General features: G+C 45.3%; 1 protein-coding gene across 1 annotated transcript in view; it reads left to right on the top strand.

The window, feature by feature from the left end:
* Window positions 1–16,542, top strand: part of WWOX (WW domain containing oxidoreductase) — a 907,225-nt gene that overhangs the window by 614,070 nt on the left and 276,613 nt on the right. The window lies entirely within an intron of this gene.

The raw sequence follows: 16,542 nt of genomic DNA, 5'->3' as shown, positions 1-16,542 counted from the left end.
ACTACCACGTAATTACCACTCGCGCAAATCCCCGTTTACATGCTCGCCACTTCTGTCCCTTGATGTGAGCCTCAGTCACACGTGTGCATTCCGTTTGGGGAAAATCTGAAATGTGCATTTATCTCCTGCCTGGGTACTGTGCTTCCGTAAAAATTATTCTTTAAAAATCTACTGCAGGTAGACAGATACACATACCATTAGTTACTGACCTTTGGCTCCTGGTTAGGATCAGGAAGGGACTAACTCCTACTGCCAGAGTCCTGTTCATCACCCTTCACAGTTACCATCTTCTTACCCTGATTTTTTTTTTTTAATAGTGACACAAGTATTTGCCATCTAGCAGAAGTGGTAAGAATGCAGATCATTCGGCCAGTGGCATACTTAATCTTTGGAAGAGACCTGTTCATTTGGGATGTTTTGAGGGCTCACTTCCTTTGGCAAGCCCTGTGTATCAGCTTGGGGAACAGTTGGGGAAGGGCAGGCACAGCTTAGGTCCAAGCATGTGCCCACAGCAGTCGGCATGCCGAAGGTTCTATAGACGAAGGAAGAGCCTCCAGGAGAGCGTAAGGAAGGACCCGCCAGTGGTCAGGGTAGGGGACCCTGGTATGAGGTGCCTGCAGGAAAGCTGCAGCCTGAGCAGATGTGATCCCAGGAGAGTGAGGGGCTGGGGTGGGGGGACAGCAGATCAGAGAGAAAGAGAGCGGCACTTGCTAAGTGGGGAGTCCTGCCCCCCCACCCCCGCACTGCAGCTTGAACTCACGCCTGCCCGAGGCCAACTGCAGTGGCTGGCACGTGGGATGGATTCCATGTTATTGGCAGAAGGCGTCGGGGCTCAGATGGAAAGTGACTGAAAGTCATATTGGCAGTGGGCAGTGGAGAAAATGTAAAATGCCTTCAGCTGTGTCTGTTCACAGAAGAATTTTCCTCTGGTTTACTTGTGTGTGTGTGTGTTTGATTAAATGTAGTAACTCAGTACCGTAATGACAGGCTGGCAGAACACCTAGCTGACCATTCCAAGCATAACCCTGTACACAGGTGTGCATTTGATCACGACGCAAGTGTAGAACTGATTCTCATTGGAACTGCTTAGAGGAGGTGGCCAATGATCCCTTAGAACCTTAAGGAAGCCAAGAGTTCCCCTTCAGGCACATAGATCCAGCGATTAAAAAAAAGAAGAGAAAAACAGCATGCATTTGAACCATGTGTCTCTACCCACATGGCTTCTCATTCCACGAATGCCTTTGAGGAGTTGGCCTCTTAAAGGAATCTCCCCATGGCCGGTGTTTCTGGGCATGTTATTAATTTCTAGTGAGACGGTTTACACACGCTGTCTCCTCCCACCCTGTAGACTCGGAGGATTCTGAAGAGGGTCAGGGATTGGCCCTCCCCGTCTTGAGGTCAGGGGTGACTGAGAGCAGCATGTGACTAAGCAGCTTCTGCAGGGAGAAGAACCAGCTCTAAGGTCACTGCTCCATGTTCACCGCTTCCTTCGGTCTCTACCGCTTGTGTTAAATCAGTAACAGAATTCTGGTACAGACCTCCCTGCGCCGGCCTTCGTGGCAGCCATCTCGCTTTATAAGCCACCCTCCACATTTATTATTCCCCCAGTATATGAGAGCTTTCTGTTTTCTGGCCCAGATTAGTATTTTCTCTCATTGTCAAGTGTCTGATCTGCCAGGCTGGGGATGAAAAAAAAAAAAAAAAAAAGGCAACTCAATTTGTCAGGCTTTACATTAAGGCGAGAAGGTGTTTTGGTGACTTGTTCATCTTTTTTGTTCTCTTTCTTGGCTGTAAGGAATTGGCCTTGCTAATCTTCCCGATTCTTCATATTCTTTATCTCAAGGTGTGGGTACCTTCGAAAGCCCAGTCCATTTCACCAGCCACCTTTTATCGAAGAAGCTTAAAAAAGATGGAGGCAAACCCATAAGCAAGACTCAGTTTTCCTAAGCCACAGTGGCAATTTCCTGCTCAATTACAACCCTGGGTACCCTTTTAACTTGCTTGTCAGCAGAGGCTCCACGTGTCCCGGATAATCTTCCAGTTGGTGACAGGGTTATTGACTTACAGGTTTCTAGGGCATCTTCTTCCTTTTTTTTTTTTTTTAAAGAAACGATACTCCCAGCCTCTTACTACTTTGTAGAAACTGGTTCCAATCCTTCCTCCTCCTGCTGTTCAGTCTCTGAGTACCTGGAGGTAATCACCCGCCCTTATCTGGTCCTACAGATTCGTTTTGTTTTGAGTTATGCCCACTTGGGGCCTCCAACCCTCTCTTATTTTTATAAACAGTCTCCATGATAATATATACACTCCAGATGGCTGGCAGCCAGCGTCTTCTCTGTTGTGCTGACGAAGGATTCATATTCCAACCCATTTACACAACGTCCTTGCCCCTCCTACCTTATAATCTTTTTATAAATTTCAGTTTACATTGTAACACTGGAGAACACTTAAAGTTCTGTTTCTTTCTCTCTTTTCCCATCCCCTCTTCTTTCTTCTCCCACCAGCTATCTTTAAAGCAGCTCTTAAACTTCTCATTTTAAGATGACACCTACCGACCATCCGTCTAAATAGTCTGTTTATTTACGGGCATGCCTTCTTTCCTGAACTTTGTGTTTCACCTGGAGTTTGCTCTGCTTTCCTTTGTACAAAAGAATGAATTTCCCGTTACTCTCCTGTGATAGAAACTCACCAATTCTCTGTTGTAATCAACAAATAGATGTCGAATGTTTGACTTTTTTTATAAAAAGGAAAAAAAGGAGTTTCAAGGGTAAGATCTGCCATCTGATGAATGTCAACGAAGTTTCCTCACTCACCTCTTTCTTCTCTCTCCTCCCCCCTCTTTAATTTGTTAATGCTCTCGACTTATTTTGCTTTGGGTAATTTTCAAAGTACTGCTTCCTCTAGAGATCTCTAAAAGGCAGAAGTTCTAGCTCTTAAAGATTCGCCATTCTCAGAACAGCCCAGTTAGGGTGCCCTCAGGTTATTTATAACTGGATTTTATCTCAGAAAATTAACTAAAAGAAGATTAACCAAAAATCTAAAGGAAAATGCCTTAAACACCTCATCTATTATGCTATCCTCAAACAGATATTTTCATCTTAACAGCTTGGCAAACCCAGCGGAATGCTCTTTCTAGTTTGGGGCATAAAATAAGATAACACTCTGAATTCCTACAGGAAATCTTATAACCCCACTTAAAATTAAGGCATAAAGTATGAAAATGCAAGTTTCCTCCGTATAGTCTTATTACTCTGCCTGTTAACATAAGTGGTTCCTATTTCTGCTGGTTCGAAGAGCCCCAGGACATTTAAATACCTCTTCCAGCAACAAATACTTTTCCTTAAACACCCTCCCAGGTCAGGACTGAGTCATGATCTTCCCTCAGTAATGAGGAGGATCCTGCATTCAGACAACTCTTTCATCTTCTCATTTATCCAGATGGAAGAGGAAGCCCGAAAAGTTAGTCCTACTTTATCCATCCAGGACTTCATTCATTATATTTCATTTCAGGAAAATTAAAAGGTAAAATCTTCAAACAGAATGAAAGGGCCTCATTGTTTGCTTGGCCTGCCTCCTCCCTCTGACCCCCTCCTCCTCCCTCTGACCTGCCTCCTCCTCCCTCTGCCCTCCTGCCTCCTCCCACTGACCTGCCTCCTCCCTCTGACCTGCCCCCTCCTCCCTCTGACCTGCCTCCTCCTCCTCTGACCTGCCTCCTCCTTCCTCTGCCCTCCTGCCTCCTCCCTCTGACCTGCCTCCTCCTCCCTCTGACCCGCCTCCTCCTCCCTCTGACCCGCCTCCTCCTTCCTCTGCCCTCCTGCCTCCTCCCTCTGACCTGCCTCCTCCTCCATCTGACCTGCCTCCTCCTCCCTCTGACCCGCCTCCTCCTTCCTCTGCCCTCCTGCCTCCTCCCTCTGACCTGCCTCCTCCTCCATCTGACCTGCCTCCTCCTCTCTCTGACCTGCCTCCTCCTCTCTCTGACCTGCCTCCTCCTCCCTCGGACCTGCCCCCTCCTCCCTCTGACCCGCCTCCTCCTCCCTCTGCCCTCCTGCCTCCTCCCTCTGACCTGCCTCCTCCTCCTTCTGACCTGCCTCCTCCTCCCTCTGCCCTCCTGCCTCCTCCCTCTGCCCTCCTGCCTCCTCCCTCTGACCTTCCTCCTCCCTCTGACCCGCCTCCTCCTCCCACTGACCTGCCTCCTCCTCCTCCTGCCCTCCTGCCTCCTCCTCCCTCTCACCAGCCTCCTCCTCCCTCGGACCTGCCTGCCTCCTCCCTCTGACCTGCCTCCTCCTCCCTCTGACCTGCGTCCTTCTCCCTCTGCCCTCCTGCTTCCTCCCTCTGACCTGCCTCCTCCTCCCTCTGACCTGACCCTCCTCCTCTGACCTGCCTCCTCCTCCCTCTGACCTGCCTCCTCCTCCCTCTGACCTGCCCCGTCCTCCCTCTAACCTGCCCCCTCCTCCTCTGACCTGCCTCCTCCTCCCTTTGACCCTCCTCCTCCCTCTGACCTGCCCCCTCCTCCCTCTGACCTGCCCCCTCCTCCCTCTGACCTGCCTCTTACTCTCTCTGACCTGTCTCCTCCTCCCTCTGACCCGCCTCTTCCTCCCTCTGACCTGCCCCCTCCTCCCTCTGACCTGCCCCCTCCTCCCTCTGACCTGCCCCCTCCTCCCTCTGACCTGTCTCCACCTCCTCTCCTTTTGCTTCACCTCTGCAGTTTCTCAGACATGCCAGGCGTGGCCCTGTCCCTGGGGCTTTGCCTTTGCCGTCTCTCTGCGTGGAATGCTCTCATCTGTCGCTGTGCGGGCTTCCCCTTCAGGTTCAGGGCGTTGCTTACACGCCCATTTCTCCGCGCACTCTTTCCTCCCCGCTGACTATGGAATGAAGCTGCCTCATGCCTCTTTCCCGCCCTGCATCCTGTTTCTTCATCTTGCAGATGTAGACACAGCCCTGTGTGAACTTTTTGCTATTCCCTGCCCTCTAGAATATAAGTTTGGGATTTCTGTCTTTTTTTGCTCCCTGGGGTGTAGAAGGTGCTCAGCCATGACCGGCAGCTAGTCAGCACGTTAGCGCTTGCGCGTTCGCTATGCTGCGGTTACTGTTGGCCCCTGCTCCGCAGGGCCGCCGTGAGGACTGGAGAGGGCGCGTGTGCAGGGCGTGCAGCTCGCCTGGCCCCTGCGGGCTCGGTAAATGTCCTCAGCGTCACTCTTCCATTTCCTCTGCACCCCCTTCCCTCCAGCACCCAGCATCTTGGTTCTTATCCCAGCCAAGCTGCTGAGGTCAACTTCTTGAAATCCACTGGCAACACATTCTAAGTTCTATGATCCGAAGTATTTGTTCAGGCAGAAAAGCTCAGGGAGGAAAGCTGAGGAGGAGACGGAGAGCAAGGATTATGGCCTCCAAGGTCGCCGACCTCAGTCTCCTCACCTGGAAAGGGGCTAACAGCGCCTGCCGGACTGACTGCTGTGCTAATGGGGGCTTGATGAAGTCTGCATCTCACCTGGAGACACAGCGAGTATGTCCACAGATAGCCCTTCTCAAATTCCCATTGGTTTATTGATGCCTTAAGGACAGGATTACGGCTCACAGTTTGTCAGGCTCTCTTCCACATCCCCAAACATCTAACACCATCCTGGATATCAAGTCAGCTCTCTCTCAAAAAAAAAAAAAAAACCAGACTGGTGACAGATCTCTTGGTCAATAAACCCGATGTCTGTCCAAGAGACAACATCGTCATGCCCCAAACTGGTTTCTCACAACCTGGAACCTCTCGAGTCTGCTGTACTGTTAACTGAGTTTAAACCTCTTATTTTTCTAAACATTTGGAACTCTTGTGACATGGTTTTTCATCTGACCAAAAATCACTGTTAAAACGTAGGAAAGTTGAAAGAGTGAAAACAGAGAGAAGATCCAAGTCAATGCTGCCATATGTAACCCAACAAACACTGATTTCAGGAAGGAAACCAGGATCTATTTTGTGGTTTATTTCATGATCGCACAGAGATGCTGGAGCAAGTCGGGCATCAGAAAAGCCGCCAGCCCCAAACAAAGATGTCTTTGCTGCCTTTGCAGTTTTCTCTCTTATTAACATGAAAACACTTTACATGGCTGGAAACATCTAAAGGCTGTTTTTTATTTTATTTTCCACTACTTCACTCTAAATGCTTCACCCCGTACCTGTGGAAATTAGACTGTCACCTGCTTTTCGCATCCTGTTTTCTTTGGTGTTTGTAATGAAGCCCTCTGGGAATCTGCGCGATTACAAAAATGAGTTACAAATCCTCATTCAGGGTACAAAAGTGTGTAGCTGCTTTCCTTCTCTGTTTAAATAGTCTACAAAACAAGAAATAATTAGTCAAGCACTATCAGTAATTAAGCACATAAGATGAACATTAAACAAACTGCAATCTTGCATCATTTTGAAGGTGGGTAGGCAGGTTTTCGCGTTTGGAATCCAGCCAAAACGCCCATCTTCATTCCCTTTGCTCCTTATTTATTATCGGCGAGGGAGTTCGCTTGCCTAAGCCGTGATGGACTCTCACCGGCGGTCCATCTGAGAGTTCACGAAAGTGTGAACCACTGTTTTTTGACAACCCGACCGCTGGGAGCGGAGGATTTCAAAGAACTTGATATATTGAGAGTGGAAAGACAGCGTGTTTCTCCAACATGGGAGTGTGTTTCAAAGTTAAGATAGGCTCACAATTCAGAGAACTGCCCTGCCTTCTTGTATATGATGACTTGCTCACAGAGACCTGTAAAACCCTGCTTCTTTCAGAACACTCTTCCTCATTCACTGCCCCTTCTTCAAGCCCCTGGGGCCTCTTGTAAAATTTTGTCTCCCGAGTCACCACTGCAACAAGCAAAAATCTTAAAAGAAGAAATTTTTTTTTTTTGCAGTTTGATTTGGCCAGGTTTTTCTTGAAGGCCAGGGCTTCTAGAAAACTGATGTACAGGTTTTGGTCAAAATCTATTTTCGGGGAAAATCAGAGTCCCCAACCCATATAGATGGGAGATGGAACATTCATTCCATAGACTCTCTGGAGTGCCTGCAATTGGGCGGCTTCCTTGCTGGGAGCCAAAGGAATAGGCTGAGTCCTGGAGGCGGTCACTGTCCAGCCTTAGAATCAAGCCTGATTATGACAGGACGCAGAGTATGCCTGTCTTGTCGCATTGCGTTCTTCCTCGTCCCGTGGTGTGAGATCTGGATGGAGGTATTTGCACATGATACCCTGGGTCTCCATTCATCACTCAAGAAGTCATGGCATGATCAGTGATTTTCCTTCAGATGGTTCCTATAGCGACTCCTTGGTTATAAGCATTTTCCTCTGGCATTAGAAAGAACTGGCAGTCAGTCGTAATCTCCATTTGATCTGTGATTTCTTTTTTTCCCATTAAAGGTAAATATCACAAGGCCAGCATTTCCTAAACGTGTGTAGTGTATGTCACAGCTTTCAAAGCCTTTGACAAGTATATCTAGGGAACTGGAACAGTACTGGCATTCCCACTTTACAGCTCCTGGGAACCAGGCCCAGAGAGGTTGAGTGACTTGCCCGAGATGGCTCGGCGATCTGACAGACCAGGATGAGCTTCCCTACCCTTTCTGTCTTTTCCATCGCACATGCCCCCGATGAAGTACCTCAGACCCCAAAGATGTGAGCAAAGATCATGTGGATACCAGATGTCTTAATTTTTTTTTAATATAACACTTGGGCATTCATGCATTCAGCAAAGATTCCCTGGGTGCCTGCTTTGTATGCGTCCTGCAAGCAGAGTATGTGATGGGGTGTGGAAGAGGCTACAGAATGGCAGGACACACACCTCTGTGGCTTCTGTCCACACAAGGAATCGCCACTAAACTGAGGACAGAAACCGCCTCCGTGTTCACCTTTCAGTGTCTCAGAGGCCCAGAAAATGGTGGGTGTTCAGGACAAGCTGATTTAGTAGTTGGTGACACCATGTCATACCTGGGACTCAGAAGGCCTCGGAAAATAGCGCTGTAACTTTGCTCCTGTTGAAGTTATCGTAGCCTCACCTCAAGGCTTTGTGAACTTGAGTGAGCTCCCTAACACATCTGGACTCTTTTTTTCTTGTCAGTGAATAGAGATAAAACACATTCAATGCAAGCGAGTGATATCCTGGGTTAGATCTTGAAGCAGAAAAAAGATAGGAGCAGAAAGCTGGGTGAAATCCGAAGTTTGTAATGTCTCTGGCTCACTTAATAGTGGTGTACTGGTGTTAATTTCTTCTTCTTTTTTAGAATATCTATTTGGCTGCATCAGGTCATAGTTGCAGCGCACGGGGTCTTTGTTGCATCAACGTAGGATCTTTTGTTGCAACGCATGGACTGTCTACATGTGACATGCAGGCTTCAGTAGTTGCGGCAATGGGCTTAGGTGCCCCGAGACGTGTGGGGTCTTCCCAGACCAGGGATCTGTGTCCCCTGCACTGGCAGGGGGATTCTTAGCCACTGGACCGCCAGGGAAGTCCCCCAGTGTTCATTTCTTAACGTACCTCGGACCTTGGGGGAAATAGGCTGACAAGTATGCATGAACTCTGTCCTGTCTTTGCAACTTCCTGGTAAAGCTAAGATTATTCTAAAGCAAAAAGATTGTGCAAGGAAAATAATCCCACTGACTTCATGATAATTGTAATAATCATCTTATGCTGTGGTAACAAAAAGACCACAGGTCAATGAGATTAAATAATAGAAATTCATCTTCTTATAATTCTGGAGGCTGAGAACTTCAAGGTCAAGGTAGAGCTGCTTTGGTTCCAGGCTCTCTTTCTGCCTTGCAGGTGGCTGCCTTCTCACTGTGTCTTCATATGGCAGAGAAAGGGGGTCTCTTCCTCTTTTTAAAAGGATACCAGTCCTATAAGATTAGGGCCCTTCCCTTACGACCTCACCAGACCTTTATTACCTCCTTAGAGATTCTGTCTCCAAATACCATCACACTGGGAATTAGGGGCTTCAACATAGGAATTTCAGGCGGACACCTTTTGCCCATAGCAATGATATAATTGTATAATCAATTGAGAAGATTTGTTAACACTGTCTACACAAACCAGAACGTGAGCAAGTCTGATCCTCCTACAATTCCATGCCTAAGTATGTGTTCACTGAAAGACAGGTACAGGAATGTGTGTAGCAGCATTAATCGTGGTCACTCAGAACTCTATAAACTGCCCAAATTCTGGCCGAGGTAAAATGGATAGATACCCCATGGTATATTCATACAACGGGCCAGCCCACACCAATGAGAAGGCACGACCCACAACCAGACCCAGCAAGATGGACTGACCTCGCAAACACCGTGCTGAGAGAGAGGGGGCAGGTGCAGAACAGGGCATCCTACGTGACCGTGTTATGACGACTTCAGTTAGCAGGCTCTCTGTGTGTTAGGAGTCACGGGCGGAGACTGTTGGGGAGCATGAGATGGGCTCTCCGATCTTGCTAATATCCTGTTTCTTGGTCAGGGTGCCGGGTGTATCCCGTTTGTGAAAATTCATTTTGTGATCCTGTGTTTGGTACTTTTTTTTGGTTTTGAGCGTATGTGTAACTCCAGTAGAAAGTTCACAAGAACATACAAAATCTCATCTCATGGCTGTTGAGAGAATTAAATTAGGTGATGGATGTAAACCACAGGCCGTGCATTTTATTTCTTTTCCTGAATTTCCCTCCCAGCCTCAGTTCATGCCCCCAGAGACGCCACCATCCGGCCGACAGCCAGGTCATTGGGAAGCGTTTCTTCCCAGAGCACACTGTTTTGTTCTTGACCAGAATGGCACCCGTGGTACAATGGGCAAGCGTCACATTAGCTGCTGAACTGCCTAAGGCCCCTGGAGTTTGCGGAGCATGGTCAACCAAGCGGTCAGCCCACTCCTCCAGGAGCTCACTCACGGTGGGTGGAGGCTACTAATCACTTGCCACTTTTTTTTTTTTTTTCAATAGTTCTTGTTATTTGTAAATGGGAAAGGAACACACACACACAAATTGTTCTTGCCTTCTTCCATCTGTACTTTCTTTACTAAATTATCCAGTCCTATAAATATTTGAATAACATTTGGTCAGGATAAAATCTTTCCTGTCAGCTCAGTACAAGAACACTTTTTGGCTCCTGAGACCATAACAGTCAGATAAATTAATATTGATTTGTTAGAAAATAGTTTTCACTCTGTCTAAACATCTTATTCTGGGCTCTTGAACCAAAATTATGAATTTAAAAGCAGCAAAATAGTTCTTCACAGTTTTCCCAGTGAAACTAATTATGGGCAGATTGTGAAAAATGTATTGGATGTGATTTCCAACGCAGAGTTCTGCTCACCAAAATTCACAGAAACCAGAGGCTCGATGTCTGATTTATTTGAGCAAGTTGCAATTTGGTAGACTGGAGAATTTATGTAAATAGTTTTTGCAATTTCCATAGGGACAACGCAATACATTAAAATCTCAAGTATGGCAGAAGATGAAGGGGGAACCATTTTTTTTTTAACTGATAATTTGATTTATCTAATAGAAAGATTGGAATTTTTCCCCCTTTCTTACTTAGGTCTATATTTTAAAGAGCAGTTCACTGCTCTCCTACCTAGATATGTGTGTGTACAGTCTGACAGTACTTAGACTTGTGTTTTAATTACATCCACATGTACCAGTGGGGGCTTCCCGGATGACGCCGGTAGTAAAGAACCTGCCTGCCAAAGCAGGAGATGTAAAAGACACTGGTTTGATCCCTGGATTGGAAAGAGCCCCTAGAGGAGAGCACTGCAATCCGCTTCAGTATTCTTGCCTGGAGAATCCCATGGACAGTGGAGCCTGGGGGGCTACAGTCCACTGAGCTGCAAAGAGTCGGACACAACTCAAGTGACCTAGCACGCAAGCCCCAGTGGGAAGAGAGATTACAACAGTAAAAATAAGAAGGTGAAACGCTGCCCAGATGTCCGTACCCCTTTTAGACATTTTTTAAAATGCATTTATATTTGCCTCATGAAACTCTTAAAACATTCAATGCATTCAATATCCTGCTTTTATTTATTCAGTATTATATGAAAAATAAATCCTAAACATGCTGGGTGGCTTAGCAAAGGAGCATTTTCCTCCTCTTTTGGACATTTAAGTTAGTTCTAATTTTAAATAATACAGCATTGAACATCTCTGTGAAAAATTCCATCTATGAATTTGCAGATATTTTTAAAGACAAATTCTTAGAATGGCATCTCCTGTCTAAACTGTTCTAAGACTTTTGATGCTTTACTCTCCAGTTGTTCTCCAGAAAATATAAAATTTTATTAAGAAAGGCATGTATATGTAAAAGAAGAAATATGTGTAAATGAAAAGGAAATACATATGTATGTACATGTGTGTGTGTGTGTGTGTGTGTGTGTGTGTGTATGCATTTACTGCAGAGCCGGCTATAATCAAGCACAAAGGCTAAAAATCTGGTTCCCACCTATATCAACTATACGGTAAAGACCTTTTTCAAAGAACTCCCTCTCTTGGAAAGAGTCTTATGAGATGGCCATAAACAACTATATGGTCAAGTCTGCTTTTTCCTTGAACTCATTCACTAAAGCATCCATAATATGAAAGCGAATATGAAATCCTTAAAGTTTACAGTCTGCTGGGTTGAACAGGAGAAATTTCAGTTTTCATGTTGTTGGTCTCAAGCCTTTTCTGAAGTTGGAAGTGACAGTGTAGGTGTGTGTGTGTACACACACACACACACACACACACACACACACACACACGTATGTGTGTAATGGAGCCTGAATCCAGTACTGGGCTTGGAGACTGAACTATTTTCTACCCTAGATTAAGCTGAACTAGACTGTATGTCAAAAAAGAGTCTCAATGTCAATTTAATCCATTGTCATAGCTATAAAATGCTATTTCATTATACAAGCAATTCCCTTGTGGATTTCTCCTGACTTTCTATGCAGTACGAGTGTATTTTAATCTGTTGTGGCTTTCCGCCCCACCCCGCCCCTGCCACTCCCAACATTTTGGAATCATTAAATATATTTGTTTCCATGGCACCTGTTTGATATTTACACAAATTATGAAAGTAAGGTAGGAATAAAATGAAGACAATGGAGTATAGTTTTTAAAAACCGTAAGAAGTAGCTGGAAAGAATGCAATACCCTTTCAAGACATTGTAATCATTTTCCCTAAGAATTGAACAAGTGGCTGAAAATTCCAAATTCCATGGTACCATGTGTCAGGAAGTTTAGGCTATAATGATATACAGGCGGATTCCATATAAGAGTTGTGTTTGAATTCCCCCAAGTCTTTTAAAGAGGAGAGTTCTCCAGATGTGACAAAAGAAAAGGATATTTCCAAATCAAGATTCCCATTTGCCTTTCGGGATGTCGAATTTTCTCCACATTTAGGCAATTAAGGGTTTTGCTGAGTGAGCTTAGGACTCTGTCTCTTTAAGTGTTTAACAGTAATTGGTTCATGTCCTGGCGTTCATTGAAAATCCTAGACATTTCATGTAAAATCTCCTTAATGAGGGGATGAATTTTTCATTCACATTAGAAAGCTCGCTCTGACAAACAATTTCTAAATAAAACTCCGGCGACATGACACCGCACATTGGACTTGACAGAGAGGACAGGTGCATTAGAATATAACTGTATGGCGATCCTTCAAGCTGTCAGCCATGAATATTTTATTTCTTAATGAATCATCTTCGTGGAATGAACTTTCTTGTTGTAGTGTCAGTGCCACTTACAACAAAAAGCTGGCTCCTCTTAAGAGGTGAGCCTCGTAAAGATGCTGATGACTGCAAAAAGATGCTGAACCCTCCCCGAGGTGCAGGCCGGTGGGTGCGGGGCTCTGTCCTCCCCTTGCCTTTTCTGAAAGTGACCTGAGAACTCATCTCATGTGGCATAACCGCATCCAGAAGGAGAACCTGTCCCCTTGATTCGCTCTTCTCTTCTCAGAGCTCAAATTCCAGGTGACCAACCAGTGGCGGCCACTGTGGCCCCGGGTCCCTGTTGTTCTGTGGCTTCGTCATGGCTAGTTTTTAACTTATTATTTCTAAATTCTACGGCCCGCAAAGTGCCATTAGCTGGTGCTACCTGACAACTCTAGACAGCAAACTTCCCAGTTTCCAGCTCTCCTCTCTTCTTGATCTCAAAGATCACTTTCGTTTGTTTGTTTTGAGGCTGGGGGAGGTTTTTGTTCTGACAATGGACTCAAATGTCTCCCCACGGAAGGAGGTGACGCTTGTTTTTCTGTCTCCACTGAGTCTTCTGAGATATTCCTATGGCTCGGTGTGGAATCATCTTGCTCATCTTGAGACACAACATTAACAACAGAATCTGTCCCCCCCAACCCCCAAACTAGCCTGCGGTTAGTTCTGTACCCTTTGCCACTCGTGGGCTTGTTGATTCAGTTGTGAGATACTGATTTTCCTTTAAAAAACAGTTCAGGGTCGCAACTGAATTCTCAACACTTCCTGGCAATCCTGTTTACTTAGTCTGGTTTCTCTTCTCTTCCTCCCAGTGGCTATTTCAAGCCTCTCTGTTTTCCCCGAGACCTTTCACTTGCCACCTCCTCCTGACAGCTTTGCCTCTGATAGCAAAGAAACCATCACCCATCAGTGTCTCTACAGAACCCCCAGCGTCCCACCCTCAGCTTCCCCAGAAACTGACTGATACCTCTGTCGCCACCTCTCTCTTCCCTTTCGCAGGTGTTGTTGTTCAGTCACTAAGTCACGTCCAACTCTTCATGACCCCACAGACTATAGCACACCAGGCTCCTCTGTCTTCCACTGTCTCCAGGAGTTTGCTCAGATCCATGTTCACTGAGTCGGTGATGCTGTCTAACCATCTCATCCTCTGCTGCCCACTTCTCTTGCCTTCAGTCTTTCCCAGCATGAGGGTCTTTTCCAATGAATCTATCTTTTATTGGATTCTGCTTTTGGGTCAAGTTCACCACCTGTGCTGTGGACTCTAGGATCTGCCCAATCTTTCAGGAATAGAGCTTTAGCCAATAAAGTGGTTGGAGTCTATATACCAGTGATTAGCAAATTTTGGCCATTATCTATCTTTATAAGTCAGATTTTATTGAAATGCAGCCATGCTCCTTCTGTGTCAGTGGCTGCTTCCGGTTCCAAAGGCAGAGCTAAATACTTGTAGCTCAGAGACCATATGGCCCACAGAGCCTAAAATATTTTCTCTCTGGCCCTTTATGGAAACCGTCTGCCGACCCCTGATTTATATCCTGCGTCAGGAGCCCGAACCCTGCAAACTGGGTCCCCCAGGTAAGGGGCTGCAGCGAACCCTGAGTGGAATCAGTGTGTCTCCAAGTAATAATTCTTGCTCTCAGCAGTTTAGGCCGAGTTCTTCTGGCCTTAAGTGTGTTTCATTGCACTGGCCTGTGTTCTCATGGCTCCACGCAGGAGAAAACTGGACCAAGGAAGAAAACTCTAAACAGGCCCAGAGGAAATGGAATAAGCTAGAATTTTGTTGTTTCCTTTTTGTTAGGTTTAAGTGAGAATTAGGTTTTTTAGCAAACTCTCAGTGTGGGCAGGTGACAGTTTTTTGCAGATATTTTTTTTTTCTCTCTCTTTTAACTTTTGCAAGTAGAGGTCTGCGTTTTGTTCCATGTTAATTACAATTGCTGCCACCCAGAGTTTGAAGATATGCTGTTCTCACCTTCAGAAAAAGGGTTTCAGTTGCCACCTCTGGAAAAAGCCCGTCCTGTAGGATGAGCTTTCCCACTGCTTGCCAGTCAGCCAGATTCTGTGGATGAAATACGGTGTGTCCCATCTTAGTTCTCTTCTTTCATAAAATGGACCTTTCTCTTTCTCTTCAATATGAGGAATATTCTGAAATCTGAAACCAAGTGGCACAAAAACACCGTATTTATTACATAGTTATATACACATACACACTTTTTTTTCTAAACAAAATCAATGTAATAACAGCTTTGAAGCAAATGCACACACACACACCCATCCATTTGGCAAAAGACACAAATTTACGATTGAAATCTGATTTTTTAAATTAAATCCTCCAAAAGAAATACAAATAAATGCAAAGGCACATAAATAAAAGCCCTCCCTCACACTCTTCCTCCGTCCCGTGGTTCTTGACCATTCTCAGCCCTCGTTTCTTGCTGAGCGTCCCTCCTGCCCTGTCTGCGTCTTCTCAGGCTGTTCCCCCACCAGCAGTCAGGATGCTCATCCACAGGTCACGGTCCCAACTGGGCAGACCCCTTGGATTCCCTGAAATGGTGCTGATGCTTTCACTTCCATCCGCAAATAACTGTGGGGGTCACTGTCTTGGTGAAGCGAGCAAAGTAAGAGAGAGCAAAGAGAGATGCTGTTTGGGTTTGGTCTTCTCACTTACCAGTATTTCCCAAAGCCAGCACCCTGATCACACTGTACCTGAATACCGCATACACTATTTTGACGGATCTCTTTCTCATTCACTGTTTCTTTTACCCAATTATGAACTTTAGCCTTGTCCAAGGAAGCTGTATAGAGATAATCCTGGATCCCATGTCTAGTTGCCACTCTCCAGTAAAATGCATTTGTAGCTATTATATAGACTTTACGTACCTCCATTGTTTCACATATTTTGAAGCTTTAGGGGTGAGCATACAGTGGACCTCATTCTTCCACATTTTCAGCAAGTCACAATTACCTTTTCCAAATCCCTCCAGATAATTGTCAAGTATGCTTCACAGTGAGTAACATTTATCCTAGGGGGATGAATAAAGTGGAATTTAGGCATTTTTGCTCAAAAATGAAATTATTTAAATCTTCTTTTATTTATTTGTTTTACACCATCCCTCCACAATATATGCTCTTTTTCACCCATGTCAGCTCAATCCCACCTGGTATTTTGGATAATAATATGGAGTTTTAGATCTATTACCTGTAAATCTCAGCATAATGCTTTCAAGTCCTGCCTTTCTCCTGAGCTCATGTCTTCCCTCCACCCCCAGCTCTCCACATAGTGTGAAAGATTGCACTTCATTAAATTATTCTTTATAATGAGTTCCTGTTACCAGGGAATACAGAGTTAAAAAGGTGATCTCACTAAAAGTAATTAGCATAAGACCTGCCGGACCCGTGGAAGTGACTGGATCGTAATCAATAGCAATGTGATTACACCCATGCAGCAATTATAAATTATTTAAAGCACTACCCCTAGGTTACTGGCTAGTTGCCTTTAAATTAAATTCTCTGTCAATAATTGATGCAAAGAATTAATGTGAGAACACCTTCAGTTACTGAAATTTTTAAGGTGGCATAAAATATTGAACAGTTGCCCATCATTAGCAGGTAGGCTGCCTGTTTTCTGTAACATCCTTCTTTGCCAAATTGGTCAAGAAAGACTCTCAGATCTTGAAAGATGACATATGATTCTGAATCCACTGCTGTCTCATCTTCTAAGGACCCTGAAATGCCCCAGTAGAAATTTCATATATCAAAGCAAAAAAAACCTCTAAATAAACTGGTCTTATTTCTTACTTCTAACAAATATGTAAGCAGCCTTGGTTTTCTTGATGATGGTCTCAGTTGTTTGATGTGGCCAGTGTA

The sequence above is a fragment of the Bos mutus genome, chromosome 18 (assembly GCF_027580195.1).
Source record: "Bos mutus isolate GX-2022 chromosome 18, NWIPB_WYAK_1.1, whole genome shotgun sequence".
NCBI classification, from domain to species: domain Eukaryota; kingdom Metazoa; phylum Chordata; class Mammalia; order Artiodactyla; family Bovidae; genus Bos; species Bos mutus.
The sequence above is the reverse complement of the archived record's forward strand: the minus strand, read 5'-3'. Positions and strand labels throughout refer to the sequence as shown.